General features: G+C 41.6%; 1 long non-coding RNA gene across 1 annotated transcript in view; it reads right to left on the reverse strand.

The window, feature by feature from the left end:
• Positions 1-359: 359 nt before the first annotated feature.
• LOC135992509 (uncharacterized) overlaps positions 360-13,023 on the reverse strand; it is a 35,822-nt gene continuing 23,158 nt past the window's right edge. Inside the window, exons 4-5 of the long non-coding RNA XR_010606742.1 lie at positions 895-1,018; positions 360-666 (exon numbers count right to left, since the gene is read on the reverse strand). This is a non-coding gene — a long non-coding RNA (uncharacterized LOC135992509). The remainder of the gene's footprint in view (positions 667-894; positions 1,019-13,023) is intronic.

Raw genomic sequence — 13,023 nt, forward strand, 5'->3', positions numbered from 1 at the left:
ATGCAATGTCTGTAGCAGACGGAAGTTTAGCTGCATGCATCTGTGTATGAAAGTGTGCTACAGCACATTAAATACCACAAGCACATTTCCGGCAGCATGTTGTCTTATTAACAAATCTATTTCCATTTCCTGCACGTCTCTGAAAACAAAGGTCACACACTTTTTCAGTCTTTGGTCATAATGCCACAAGCAACTCCCTTTACAAGGTTCAACATTATTCTCTAAAAGGCGAGATGCCCAAAATGAAGGACAAAAATGTAAAACTAGGCAAATGTCCACAGCAAGCATTTATGACAGTATTAGGAAGATAAGATTAAAGCATGTAAATAGGGCTGGCTCCCTTCAAGCGCGTCCCCGACACTTCTGCACACGTACCTTGAGGGGGCGGTGTGACACAAAGCATTGTGCAAAGGTACCGGGAGCGCCAGAGGACAGATGTGTTCTTCTTCCCCCCTGTAAGAAATTACCTGAACTTCTGCTTCCATAGGATTCGTGGTTCTCTCCAGTGCCCTCATTTCTTAGTGAGTTGCTTCTTGCGGGGAATAACGTTGACTATCGCAGTACAATTGTATTAGGGTGATACGGATTCCATCAGAATAGAAAATTACTGCCTGGTTTAAGCCTAATTCAAGTGTGTATCTGAGGTCTATGGAGCAGCTGCATTCCCTAAAACACATAGAAAAGAAGGAAATTGGCCAAAGAAATCGCATGCTATGGGTAGGATCCACATGGGCTAGATTGTGTACAGACACACATATATATGGGTTTTTTTCCCTGTATATTTCCTTCTATGTGTGTGTATATATATATGTTTCTCCAGAAGGATGTTCCTCACACAGTCAGAAGGATGGGTCAGACTCCACAGGTGGTGAATACTGGAGTTGTTCTACTAACCTGAGTTCAGAGTAGCTGAGAGCTGCCTTTGTGTGCTTCCTTCAAACGGAATCCCCAGGCTGTTTCACTCTCCTTTAAGCCCATAAGTCAGAGTGGGCCCAAGGCACAATTTGTTAATGTGCTCCTGTCAGAAAAAAAAAAAAAAAGTCCTTTTTCACAGTTTATGTTTACCCGAAGAGATCAAGCATTTTCTGGGCCCTGAGAACGACTTGGTGTTCCATGAAGTCTGTTGTAACAGATTTGATTTTCCCATAGCTGCAAAATCTGGTTCATAGAAGTGGACATTTTGGAAAGGGAGCTTTGAGGTGATGCAGTCCTCTAGATTGGATCCTCCTCTGCAGGAATCAAACAGTCCTTAAGTATTAAAAGCTCTCCAACATAATTGTTGTTTGCACCACAGCATTAATGCTAAACGGGAGTGCAAAAAGTGGGAAATCTGCTGCAGCCTGATCGCCCAGACAAGTGGATTGAAATCCTGAGGATGTGGCTCTAGTTCACTGTATTTTGGGGAGCTGTAGCTGGGAAAAAGAGAGCTGTCGTAGCAGGAAGAGAGTTGTGCAACAGACAGGCAAAGAGCTGTTGTCTTTTTACCAGAATTCTCATTTTCAACAAAAAATAACAGATATTGATATGAACTTCCAGTCCTTTAATTTCTGAGAGCCTATGCTGATTTCAAATCACTTTTCCAAGGATTCCAGAAGCATCTTACTGAACAAAGGCAACGCTTTAACTCTGATCCAAACTTCGCCTTGTCTGCACCATCACAGCTTGGTCACAATGCAAGGTATAAATAAAGGTGAATGTGATTATTCTGTGTGCTGGTTTTTTTGAACAAACCAACGGAGATGTGAAAAATAAATGATACAAATGAACAGAATGGTTTTTTAATTCTCTGCATTGTTTTCTTAAGGTGTTATTTGTACAGATGAAGAGTTATTTTTAACTCATGCTTTACACAAATGCCTTAAAGTTCTCATATGTCTGGCAGCTTTCCACACCAGCTTCATTAATTGTTATACTGTCCTCAGGAGTCTGTTCAATAATGCAAGTGTATCACGGTGACATCCAGGAGTATTATTTAATGTCACTGGCATTTAGCTTTTACTGTAATCAGTTGTGTAAATTTTATATTATTTCCAAATGCAGCCCTGAAAATATAATAATGATTCTGTACTTGTGCTTAAGCTAATTCTAAGATCGGCAGGGTTTATTTCATTCTGTCTTTATCAAAATAGAACATTTTATAGCCAACATAACTAATTTCTCTTCATCTCAACTGACCAAGGCCTACTCAGTAATTTTTGGCAAACAAGGGAACTACTGGTATATTAAAAAAAAAAATGGCAGCTCAGTTTACATACTGTGTCAGAGCACAGAGAATTCCCAAGCATCCTATCAGAAGAAAACCCAGTACCACCTATTTGCCCAGGACCAGCCTATCCGCCCATCCATTGGATCTAGGAAGGGGAAACTATTCAAAAGCACTTGAGTAATTCCAGAACCTAAAACTTGATATTTCTTAAGTCACATGAGGCAAAACCACGTACACTTCTAATCCACAAACACTGTATGTTTAAATGACATGCAGGTTTTCAATTTCACTGCTGTGATTAGCTTGTTAACAAATTAGGGAAAGTAGGCAATAATCCAGTCACAAAAACTAAAATAATTACTTTGATGATAATCTGGGAGGACTGGGAAGAGAATGAGATGGTACAGAATGATACTACTTCAGATAAAACTCAGGAATCAGAATGTGAATTCTATTTGCCTATGAAAGGAACGTGTAAAGAAAATATTGTAAAAGAAGTGTTTAAATTAATTTCTCCAGTCCCATTCCAAATACTTAAAAATGGCATGACAGGGAAGTCCCAGGATGAACTGGGTGAACTAATATGACTTTTTTCACCTCTAACATCTGTTATTTCCATGTAGAATATTGCTACAGTAAAAGTATCATATGTAACTGTGAATTGTAACTGTACACAAACAATATCACTTTTCCCTCTATATTAAACAAGACTGTTGATAGCCAAAATATTCTACAAGCTATTTTGGCTTCTTTGTTTGCTGTACGCAACAAAGGCATCCCACTTGTCTCTCTGCTGCATGTACTTACTTCTAGTTTTCTGCAAAGAATTTTGTACTGCACTGTGCACACATTTGATCTTGGTTCTGCTTCACTGACCACAAAACACCATAAATATTAACACAAAAGGTGCCAATGTCTCAGAGTATTTTGATTCTGAATTCTTATGACTTCAAAGCAAAGCATCCCTAGGAAAAAGTTGCCTTGTACACAAAGACAGTTTGTGCACTTCACTGATAACAGTTGAAAGAGGCTTGTGCTGGATCTCAAATGGCAGCATTTTATCCTGTCTGGAAATCAGCTCATTACCAGGGCAACTAGGATTACGTTATTTGTTATTATGTTATTCTTCAGGCTCAGTTATTCACAATGTTGAGTAGCAATCTGAATTGTGAAAAAGGAGACCATTGGTTCAGGTGTCCTTTCCTCGCTCCCTTTGCTTAATATCTGCTGATTCAAGGACTGAACAAATCCAAACATACAAGCAATGTAAAACAGGCTAAAAACAGATGACTAATCACCATCTATCCCTACTGCATGTTAGCACAGTTTTGTAAAGTAGCAAACAGCTGGAAAAATGATGCAGGGATCTCATCATAGTGATCCTTTCATTAAATTATAATTGTTTCAGTAGAAAATCACTTTGAATGTTTCATCGTGTGCTGCAAATTACTGAAGCCTAAGCAATGTGAGACTTCATTGCTGTACCGTCTCTATCCTAAGCACGGTATTTAAAGTAGGTAGAGACTGTCTGGCCTGCATTTAGAGCATGGGATTTTACTCTTGTAAACATGACTGCGCATCCAAGCCCAAGAAATTATTAAATTTGTGTGGTGTGGTGTGTAGTTTAAAAAAGGGGCTTTTAAATCAGGACACCCAATTCTCCTTTGTCTCAATACCAAGCTGAAAGGAAAATGGCAGGCTCAACATCTTCCAGGTACATAAGGGCCAAAACTTTGAAGTACAGGTTAACCAAGACATGCTTGCAGAACATTAGGATAATTTTCTTTTGATGAGTAAATGCAACAGCTGTAGTAGATCAAAAGGCTGATCTAAATAGCCAGAGCATTTAGGTACTCATAAGTATGGCATGCAATCATGTGTCTTGCTCCCAGATTCAGGGCTTAAGCTTTACGCCATAACTATTGGTATTCCTACATTAAGGTAAATCTGCTCACTCCAGTGTTTCTCCATGGAAACAGAGGTTAACAAGCCTGACTTCTCATTACAGCTTCTCATCTGCATAGACAGTGCTGCATTTTGCCATTCCTAGGATGAAAGGCTGCGATGGAGCCATGGAAGGAAGGAAGGGAGGGAGAAAGGAAGGAAGGGAAGAAGGAAAGAAGGAAGCAAGGAAGGAAGGAAGGAAGGAAAAAAGACCTTGAAAACAACAACTTCAGTTGCTGGGCTGCTGATCAGTCCAACTCCAAACTTTGCCGTTCCCATCCTGCCTCCTGCCTGAACCCCGACCACAGCCACAACCCAACGCATGGTCTCGCGTTGTGGCACAGGCATTTCTCCTGCCAGCAGGCTGCTATCCCAGACAGCTAATTTGCTGATGTCTAGAGCCGACCCTGGCTGTTAACTACAGAAAGAGCACTGGTACATCACCTTGTCATGTGGGAAAACAAGCAGATATTGTTGATTGTGCTGTAAAACTATTAGCAATATGATACAGCTATGTATCTATGTACAAGGAAGGTAAGACTTACAACTTCCTGCAGACTTCACTTCTTCCTGCAAGTATGTGCACTGTGTTTTTTTTGTATGTGTTGTTGGCACATGCTGCTTATATTGTTTGCAAACACTTCTTTTCTCAGAGAGGCTGAAATTAAGGGATGAAATTAAAAGTGAAATTAGAAATCCATCTGATTTACCATCATTTGGACAGATCGGTGCAGCTAATGTGGAAAAACTCTTCATGCATTGCCTTCCAGTGAAGAAGTCCTTCCCATTCCCAGCAGCACTTCTGTAAGCAAATGGTTTGCAGCAGTTCACAGTTCTGTAATAGGAGATGCTGTTGAGCAATGCTTATAATCTATAGTGCTGGGTTATGCTGGTCCCCTTTACCCTATTTGCTATGATAATGTGATTATCGCTATGTATGAAATACCACATTGCAGCTCTGGACACAAGACTGCTGCAGTAAACAAGCAGCAGGTGGGAGAACTCCAACAGCCCCCTGTTCCAGAGGCTGCATGAAAAATCCTTTTTGTGGGGACGTTCAAACCAGCAGCTGCACCACTGCTGCACTGCCCTCCTAAGGGAGTATGGGCCAGGAGGTGTGGACTCCCTGCGTTTCTGGATGACAATATTTTCAAAATCTTTTTGAACATGTGATTAAAATGTAAGCAGAATACACTTCATTTAAAACACACCCATTTTTTATGCCATCATGCAAAGAACCGATCTCCAATTCCCTCTTCCTCCCTCCTAACTCCCTGGCTTTTGCAGTCACTATTAAGAGATTTACATTTCTGGAAAACTACAACACTTTCACATTGGCTTTTAAAGCCAACATATAACTGACAAAGTGTTTACCAGCAAGACAACCCAAGCAAGCTAATAAAATACTGCTTGGAACACAGCTTGCCTTGAGTTTCTGCAGGAGCAGAGCTCATTCTGCAGGCCCGACATGAGGAGATGGCTATTTTAATCACCCTGTAGTTGCTTAAGCATAAGCTCTCCTGTTGATTTAGAAGAGTCTCAACCCAGAGCACTAAGCCATAAATACATCTGGAGCTGAGGTTGAAGAGGAGTTAATATTCATCTCTCTAGTTTTATTTTAAAATATATCTTTAGATCTCTTGATGTGTAGCAGACATCAGTGAGTCACTCCAGACAGCTTAAAGATATTTTGGAAAAAGCTGTAACGTGAGTTTTTGGTGGTGGTTTGTTTTTTTCCAGTCACAAGCAGGCTTGGCTTAGTTATTTGATTTTGTTTTGTAACAGAAGAAGAACTAAAGTTGCATAGAAGTTAATGAGTGTGTAACATCCCTCAGCCGCACAGACACCCCAAAAGACAGGAAAGAACTTCTGATCTGACACTTGTGTTGATGAAGCTAGTGGAGCAGCGACAAAGGGCCTTTGCCTTCATCTGCTGCGCAGCAGCATCAGCTGCACTGAACCTGTACACTCAGAGCAAAGAGCAGAATTGCACCAGTGGAAGAAGAAAACAGAGCACTGAAGCCATTTTTCAAAAGTTTCGCAATTCATACTGCTTTATGGGTCTGGCTGGCTGCAATGTGGAAAGTGTGCAGCACCTACAGATATTTACAAATGTGTAGAGATAGAAATTAAGCAGAGGGAAGTCAGTCACAGTCAGCAAGTGAAATCCATCATGGGGACTCCTGGTATCCTGTCCAGATCACTCCCTTCTACCCTGCCAGCTTAGAACCCAGACAAGGCCTGAACTGAGGAGGTGAGTATCTGAATGCCTCTATCTTCCCTATAGCAAGACTTCTGTCTGGCTACTCCTTTGGTGACTCACCTTTAAGCTCTTGAGCCAACACCATGCCCATGTGTGGTGAATGAAGCAGACAGAGGCCAGCAACAAAAATGATCCTGTTATTGTGAGGAGTATTTCTGGCAGGATTCAGGAGCACGAAGCAATGAGGAGAAAGCTGTGTTCCATCTTTAGCAGAATGCCTCACTTTGCTGTACTTTGCATCTTGACTTGTTTGCTTGAGCCTTTTTTTAACCACACTTTTGGGCTTTCCAGTGTGTGCAGACAGGACAAATATAGTGACTCACAAGTGTATACCTATTATTTAGTTGTTATATAAAGCCCACCTGAGAGCACCATGAATTCACATTTTAGGTTTGCTGGAAACTTTTGCTGGAAATTTGTTCTGGTCTGTTACCACCTTGCAGGGATCCTTCCTCATCCGCCCACCACAAGCAAATCCTCAACATATTTTTAAATGAGTACAGAGAGGCCCTGTGAGTCACAGCAGTGACCACAGAAAAGGTTTAGCCTTTGAGATCCTTTTATTATTTCATACAGCTTTACTAGGTAACTTTTCAAAACATAGGATACCATTTGTGCTTTTCATGTGGTGGCAGGGGTCACCATCCTGGCAAGTGACAACGAAACTTTTTTGAGCCTATTTTAGATACCAATTCTTGTTGCACATCATTCATACAGTTATTACTTCTCCTCCATTCCCCCATTCAAAGACTTAGGTCCTCAGCTTCACTCTAATGATGGGGAAAGATCTCAGTCCCTGCTAACGTGGAATCTAGGACAGGCTGATAAATCAAAGATTGCAATCAAATAAAGTGACGGATCTTTCTCTAAAGGGGTAATGCCATTATTCAGATAAATGCAAGAGATGAAGAGAACTAACATTTAATGCTTCTCCTCTATTTGCTTTGCAAAGCTCATTTAAATATGCTTCAGAACACAATCACAGTGAAATATTCTCAACTTTATGCCACATCATTACTGCTCAGTCAGTACCACAGCACGGCATGTCAGAAGAGATAGTGCTCTGAGCCAAAGATTAAGACAAGATGCCTCTGCTTTACTGAGGGCTCTGCAAATCCCCAAATTTTCATATTGTTTTCTGGAAATTCTGCAGAAAATCTGGTATCCTGAGGCGTGCTGGAGAGGAGGAGAGGGCAGCCTGGAGCTCGCGCTGATGCGGGACATGGGCAGCAGGAGGGTGGGTACACGGCCCCCAGCCCTTGAGTCACCGGCAGCTGGCATTGCAATCACCAGCTCAAGCTCATCGAAGGAGCTGCTTGTTGAACTACTGGCAAGAAGCAGGGAAGCACTCTGCTGTGCCGAGTGCTGATGCCCTGGACACACTTTCAAAGCCCACGATCCTCACTGGGCTGGCTGCCCTATTAGGGATGGGCTGCATTTGGTTTCAAGCTGAGCCGTTCTGATCTCAGGGTTCTCCATCTACCTTTAGGCCTTCAGCAAATCTCCTGTCTGCTTTGTCAAACCCTAAAAAAGCAAACATTGCAACATCGCAGGGATGTAGCACAATATTAGAACACAGATTTCAATAGTAATGACTCAGGCTTAATGGCCTGTCTGCAGAGCTCATTTTCCACCTGCCAGCTCCCTCTACCCCTGCAGTTCACAGTTCCTAGAAGGCTGAATAGGTTTAGGAACAAACAGTGTATTCAAAGAGGAATACCTTGACTACAAAAGGCTAGAGAGGCTATTATAATTATTTCCTATTTTCAAGAAAAAAACAATGCCAAACATTGCTTACTGAAGATAGACAGCCAGTGGTTTTCTACAACCGTTGGGAAACTTTCCACAGCCCCACTGCAGAACGCTGCTGTGCTGGGGAACGACACCCCTGGGAGCAGCGTCAGGCACTCCCCTGCAAGGGCTCTGGGAACCCACTCGCGTACAAGATGATCCTCATGTCTTAAAAGTTATATGGAATAAGCCATGCTCTTGCAGAGCATGCTGCAATCATGGCCAGGCCCTGCACCTACAGTTCATGACAAAGCAGAGCATCTACCTCGCCCCTGTGATGGAGAACCTCTGTTAAGTCATATTGTTTATCACCTATTAGTAACAAAAAGGTTAATGTTTAGCTTTGTATATACTCAGTTTGTCATTCATTGCGTATATTCCCCACATGCAACTAGGCAGATACCTGACAGGTCTTTTTCTCAGACACCGAATGTAAGGCCTTGAAATTAACTGGCAAGATATTTCGACTTTTGACTCACACGCATGCCAAGATTAGAAATATTTCTAACTGCTTATAGTTACAGCCACTGTAAACACAGCATTCAGTCTGCTTCTTTTATGGGTGCTGCATAACCTATTCTAAGCATCACAGTTTAGTCTACTGCTTAAAAACAAGGTTTTTTTCCCAACAGCTGGGACCTGAGGCCAAGCTGCTTTGCAGTCATGTTTTACTGTAATAGGTTAAATTCGACCCAGCAATTCGAGAGAAATTAATCCTTCTGAAAACATATTCTGAACAAAACAAGAAATTCTGGAGCCCTGCTCTGCTCAGCCTGCTGGTTCCCAGCACATTTAGCACGTACTTCAGAACACACAAGAACCCTTGAATCTGACTTCACTGGGCTATTCTGCTATAGCAGAAATTTCTTCCATAACAGCATAATATTTTGGGAGGATAGATGGAAAGTCACTAACATATAGGGAATTTCAGAGAAGTAGAATATAATTTAGAGGGCAGGACATTGGATTTATGAATTCCTGCTCTAAGTCTGTGGCTTGTAATGGCCAGTGATCGGTATCTTGGTTTTGTGCATCATCCCCAATATGAAGGATTTTCTTAAAGTAGTTTTTACCTTCCAGACTTGCTGATGTAATGAAACTGAGAAAAGAACAAAATGAATACACAGCAGAAAAAAAAATCTACCATTATGGATGTGCCTCAGGATTCACCTTCAGTGCCTTTGCCAAGAAAGAGGTTATCTATTTTCCCCACAGTTTATCTGATAATGCAAGTTTCACTCCAATGCCTGATCTCTGCCATAAGGAGTTAATCTGCATTTATCTTTAACAGCTAGCTACCTAGTAATGATTTTATATATTCGTGTATACCTTCAAAATATTAAATGGGTATGTCCACCTCCTCCTAGTTGTCTTCTAACATTTATTATATATTCTTATTCTGAGACATCCAAAATATTATTAACAAGTTGGTTTGTTAAGGGGTCCCTCTCATATACACTTTTTCTGGGGTCTTTTTGTCCTCATCTAGTGATTCCTAATGTGCGAGTCCTAGTTCTATAGTCAAGAGAACTAAATACTTATTTCCAGGGATTAAATTACCCCTATCCCTAGCTCTTACTTTCCAAATGCCAGTAAGACCTAAGTTCTGGTAAAGAGCAAAACACCTGTTGTTTCTGCGGGCTCATTTGGTTTGTCTGTAGAAAACAAATGCAAGACTCAAAACAAATTTCTGGGACTTGCACTAAAATCCACCTGCAGGAAGCACACGTAGCCAGCCCTGAGACTGGAGCCAGCTGGTGCGGGTCAGTGCCAGGGTTTCCACCTTGCCTGTGCCCCACAAGGAGCCGTCCCTCGCAGAAAGCTTTGGCTGTGAAAAGCAGAGAGGCAACACCTAGTAGGGTTAACTATTCTCAGCTTCCTCTGCTTGCCAAGCAACTAACTGAAAGTATGTGAGCTTTCAGTAGGGTTGGTATGATATAAGCGAAGATACCGAACAATTTCCTGCATTGGATAGTAATTTAGAAATGCAGTTGTAAGAGACTGAAAGGCCTGAAGGAGGATCATGTCAAGGAAGCAAGGAACTTATTTCAGATAAAAATACCACTCATAAAACACCGTAACCTGGAAATGGGCAGTTTGACAACAGAGTGACCTTTCTAGGAGAGCCAGTGTCAAAAAGAAGACAACGAATACAAATAGTTTGGACAAACAGCTATTCTGGCTCATTTATAATATGAACAGCTTTCATAAAAAGGCCTACACAGCCTATTTCGTATATTGTGTAGTCATTAAAGGTCTATTGACTTACTGCAAACCGTGACAGCGTCACTTGACATCTACATTTTTCATTTCTTTTTCCCATGTCTTGTTCTCACACCTACTGTAATCACAGTTAAGGGCATTGCCATGAAGAAGTAATTCTTGGAATAACAAACAGAGTATTTATTAATCCAAAAATGAAGAACAAATCAGAAAATTAGAAGTAGTTTCCCAATATGGGAGCCAAATGTCATTGTTGTGTCTGTCAATCTGTACTTAAGTGTGCTGGCCAACTAAATGTGCACAGTGATTTTCAAAACAAGGATATTTACACATGAAGATGTTTACCTATGTCCATCTCCTTGCAATATTCTACCTGTGTGTCCACTGGGACCACTACCATACCAAAACCACAAACCTGAGCAAGGAGCGTCTCTTTTTAGTATACTTAAGCCTGAGCACTGCAGAAAGCAGCAGCAGTAATCTTGGCTGGTGGTCCCAGCGGTCCCAGTGTACCACATGCAATAGAGCTCACATACCTACCTCCTGAAGGACAGCACATGTTCAGATGTATCACAGAAAACAACAATAGAGTAAATTTTCACAGTAAATTAGCATTTTGCTAATCTAAGTTACTCAGGAGGATGGTCTGCAGTAAGAGCACTTCATATGCCCTGAGGCATAGAAGTAACACATGGCTCTTGAACAGAAGTAATAGAGGGCTGATTTGGTTATGGCCTTGGTTACAGCACTGCCCAGGTCTCATGAGAAATGTCTCCATGACAGTGTGGCCTTCTCTCATTTTCCCTACCTAATGGCCATTTACCCTCTCATTGTCTAATTTTTACAGCACTATGCCCTAGGAAGCAAAGTTCCACCTTTTTTTCTGTTCCAAATTCTACACACAGAGACTGGGTGGAAAAATTGGTACAGAAGAATCTGACTGAAAATAATGGTGCTGATAACAGTGCATCTTCTGCCCTTTGAAATATACCTCAATAGAGGGAATCTTCTGTTTTTAAAGCAGTTCTGTTCTTACACTGTGAGACTGAAGTAGTGTTTAATACTCCATTATGTTTGTCATGTTGAGGTGCTATAGAAGCTAAAGTTTTAGTGTCATTTGGAGAAAATCGACCTGTACTGCAAACTCCTGGTTAGCTAGATCACAGCTGAGTGGTGGTATTTTGGTGCCATTGTTATGGGGCCTCTTGTGGCATAAGCCAGGCATGCTCTGCCACCTGCTCAGCTGAGAACAGCACAACTGGAAGTTTTGCAATGACCTGCTCTAGAGAAAAACAAGGTAGAAAAACCGAGGAACAGAAATTGTGGAGCTGCCAAGCAAATCCGTATGCAGACCAGAGAGCACCCTGCACTTGAACCTGCTTTTAAAAAGGATCTGAGATCCTTAATTGCATCAGGTGGGGAGTGATGTCTGCTGACTGGAGCAGGGCCTCAAACTCTGCGGACTGTAAGCTCAACTTTTCTCCAGCATTGGGGCATTAGGCAACCTGTCGTTCACCCTTGCATTCCTTTGCCTCAGCTTTAAAACGGGAAATCACAATTAGGAAGAAACAGGATATGGAATCATCTTATATTACAGCATAATTGCACTTCAGCAGTTCCATTCAGCAGGGAATCTCATAGCAGCACTGAATCTCCTCTGAAGCCCATGGTCCTGCTGGGTAGTTGCGTTTGGGTTTTTTCTCTGTTACCCACATCATCTTTCAGCTTCCCTGTTCTTAGCTCTACTTGTTGCATACTGCATTGTAAACATTTATTTCAATATAACAAACACCTGCATTCATGGAAGACATTTTTCAGCATAATGGGTTGCCTTAAACTTCTCCCATGCACTTTCCAGGATCACTGTCACATTAGTCTATATGTTGCTACTGCCTTGACGAACACCACTGAAGTTAAGAGACAGTGAAGTTAAAGACTGATAAACCCACATCACAAAATTTCAACCTGACCTTTCACACTGGGGATCCAAATCTACTACTTCTCATGAGCTTCACCAGTCTATGAAAACCCTGCTCTGTCTCTGCCTTGGACTGATGTTGAGATGAAAACCAACTGCTAGCAACCTAAAATTTCTTAAAGATGGAATAAATGGCAAGCCCTGTGTGGTTTGTGCAGAATACAGGCAGGTAACTGTGTCAGGGAGCTTTTTTTTCTTTTTCCTCTTTTTCTGTGGCTTGTATTTTGCAAGCAAAGAGCTTTCTATCCAGCTGGCCTTGAAAGCACAAGCACTGCCTGGAATTCCTCGCGAGGATGTGAAGCCACACTACAGCAGAAACTGGGGAAGGTGAGATGTAGATTGTGAAAATGCAAAAAAAGAGCTGAGCGAGATTCTAAGAACCAGAGCATACTTCAGCATGGTGGACTTCTCAAGAACACTGGCAGAAAAGAGGAAGGAAGGAGATAAGAAAACACAGTTTGGCAGATAGCTCAGTCCACACCCTCCTACACAACCAGGCCTTTTTGTAGAGGAGGCAATTTTCAACTGTAATTGATACCAGCCTTAGCAGCCTGTTGGACATGTTGCCAGTTATGTGAATGCTGATGACAAAACAATTTATTCTACAGAAACTTACAA

The sequence above is a fragment of the Caloenas nicobarica genome, chromosome 10 (genome assembly GCF_036013445.1).
Source record: "Caloenas nicobarica isolate bCalNic1 chromosome 10, bCalNic1.hap1, whole genome shotgun sequence".
NCBI classification, from domain to species: domain Eukaryota; kingdom Metazoa; phylum Chordata; class Aves; order Columbiformes; family Columbidae; genus Caloenas; species Caloenas nicobarica.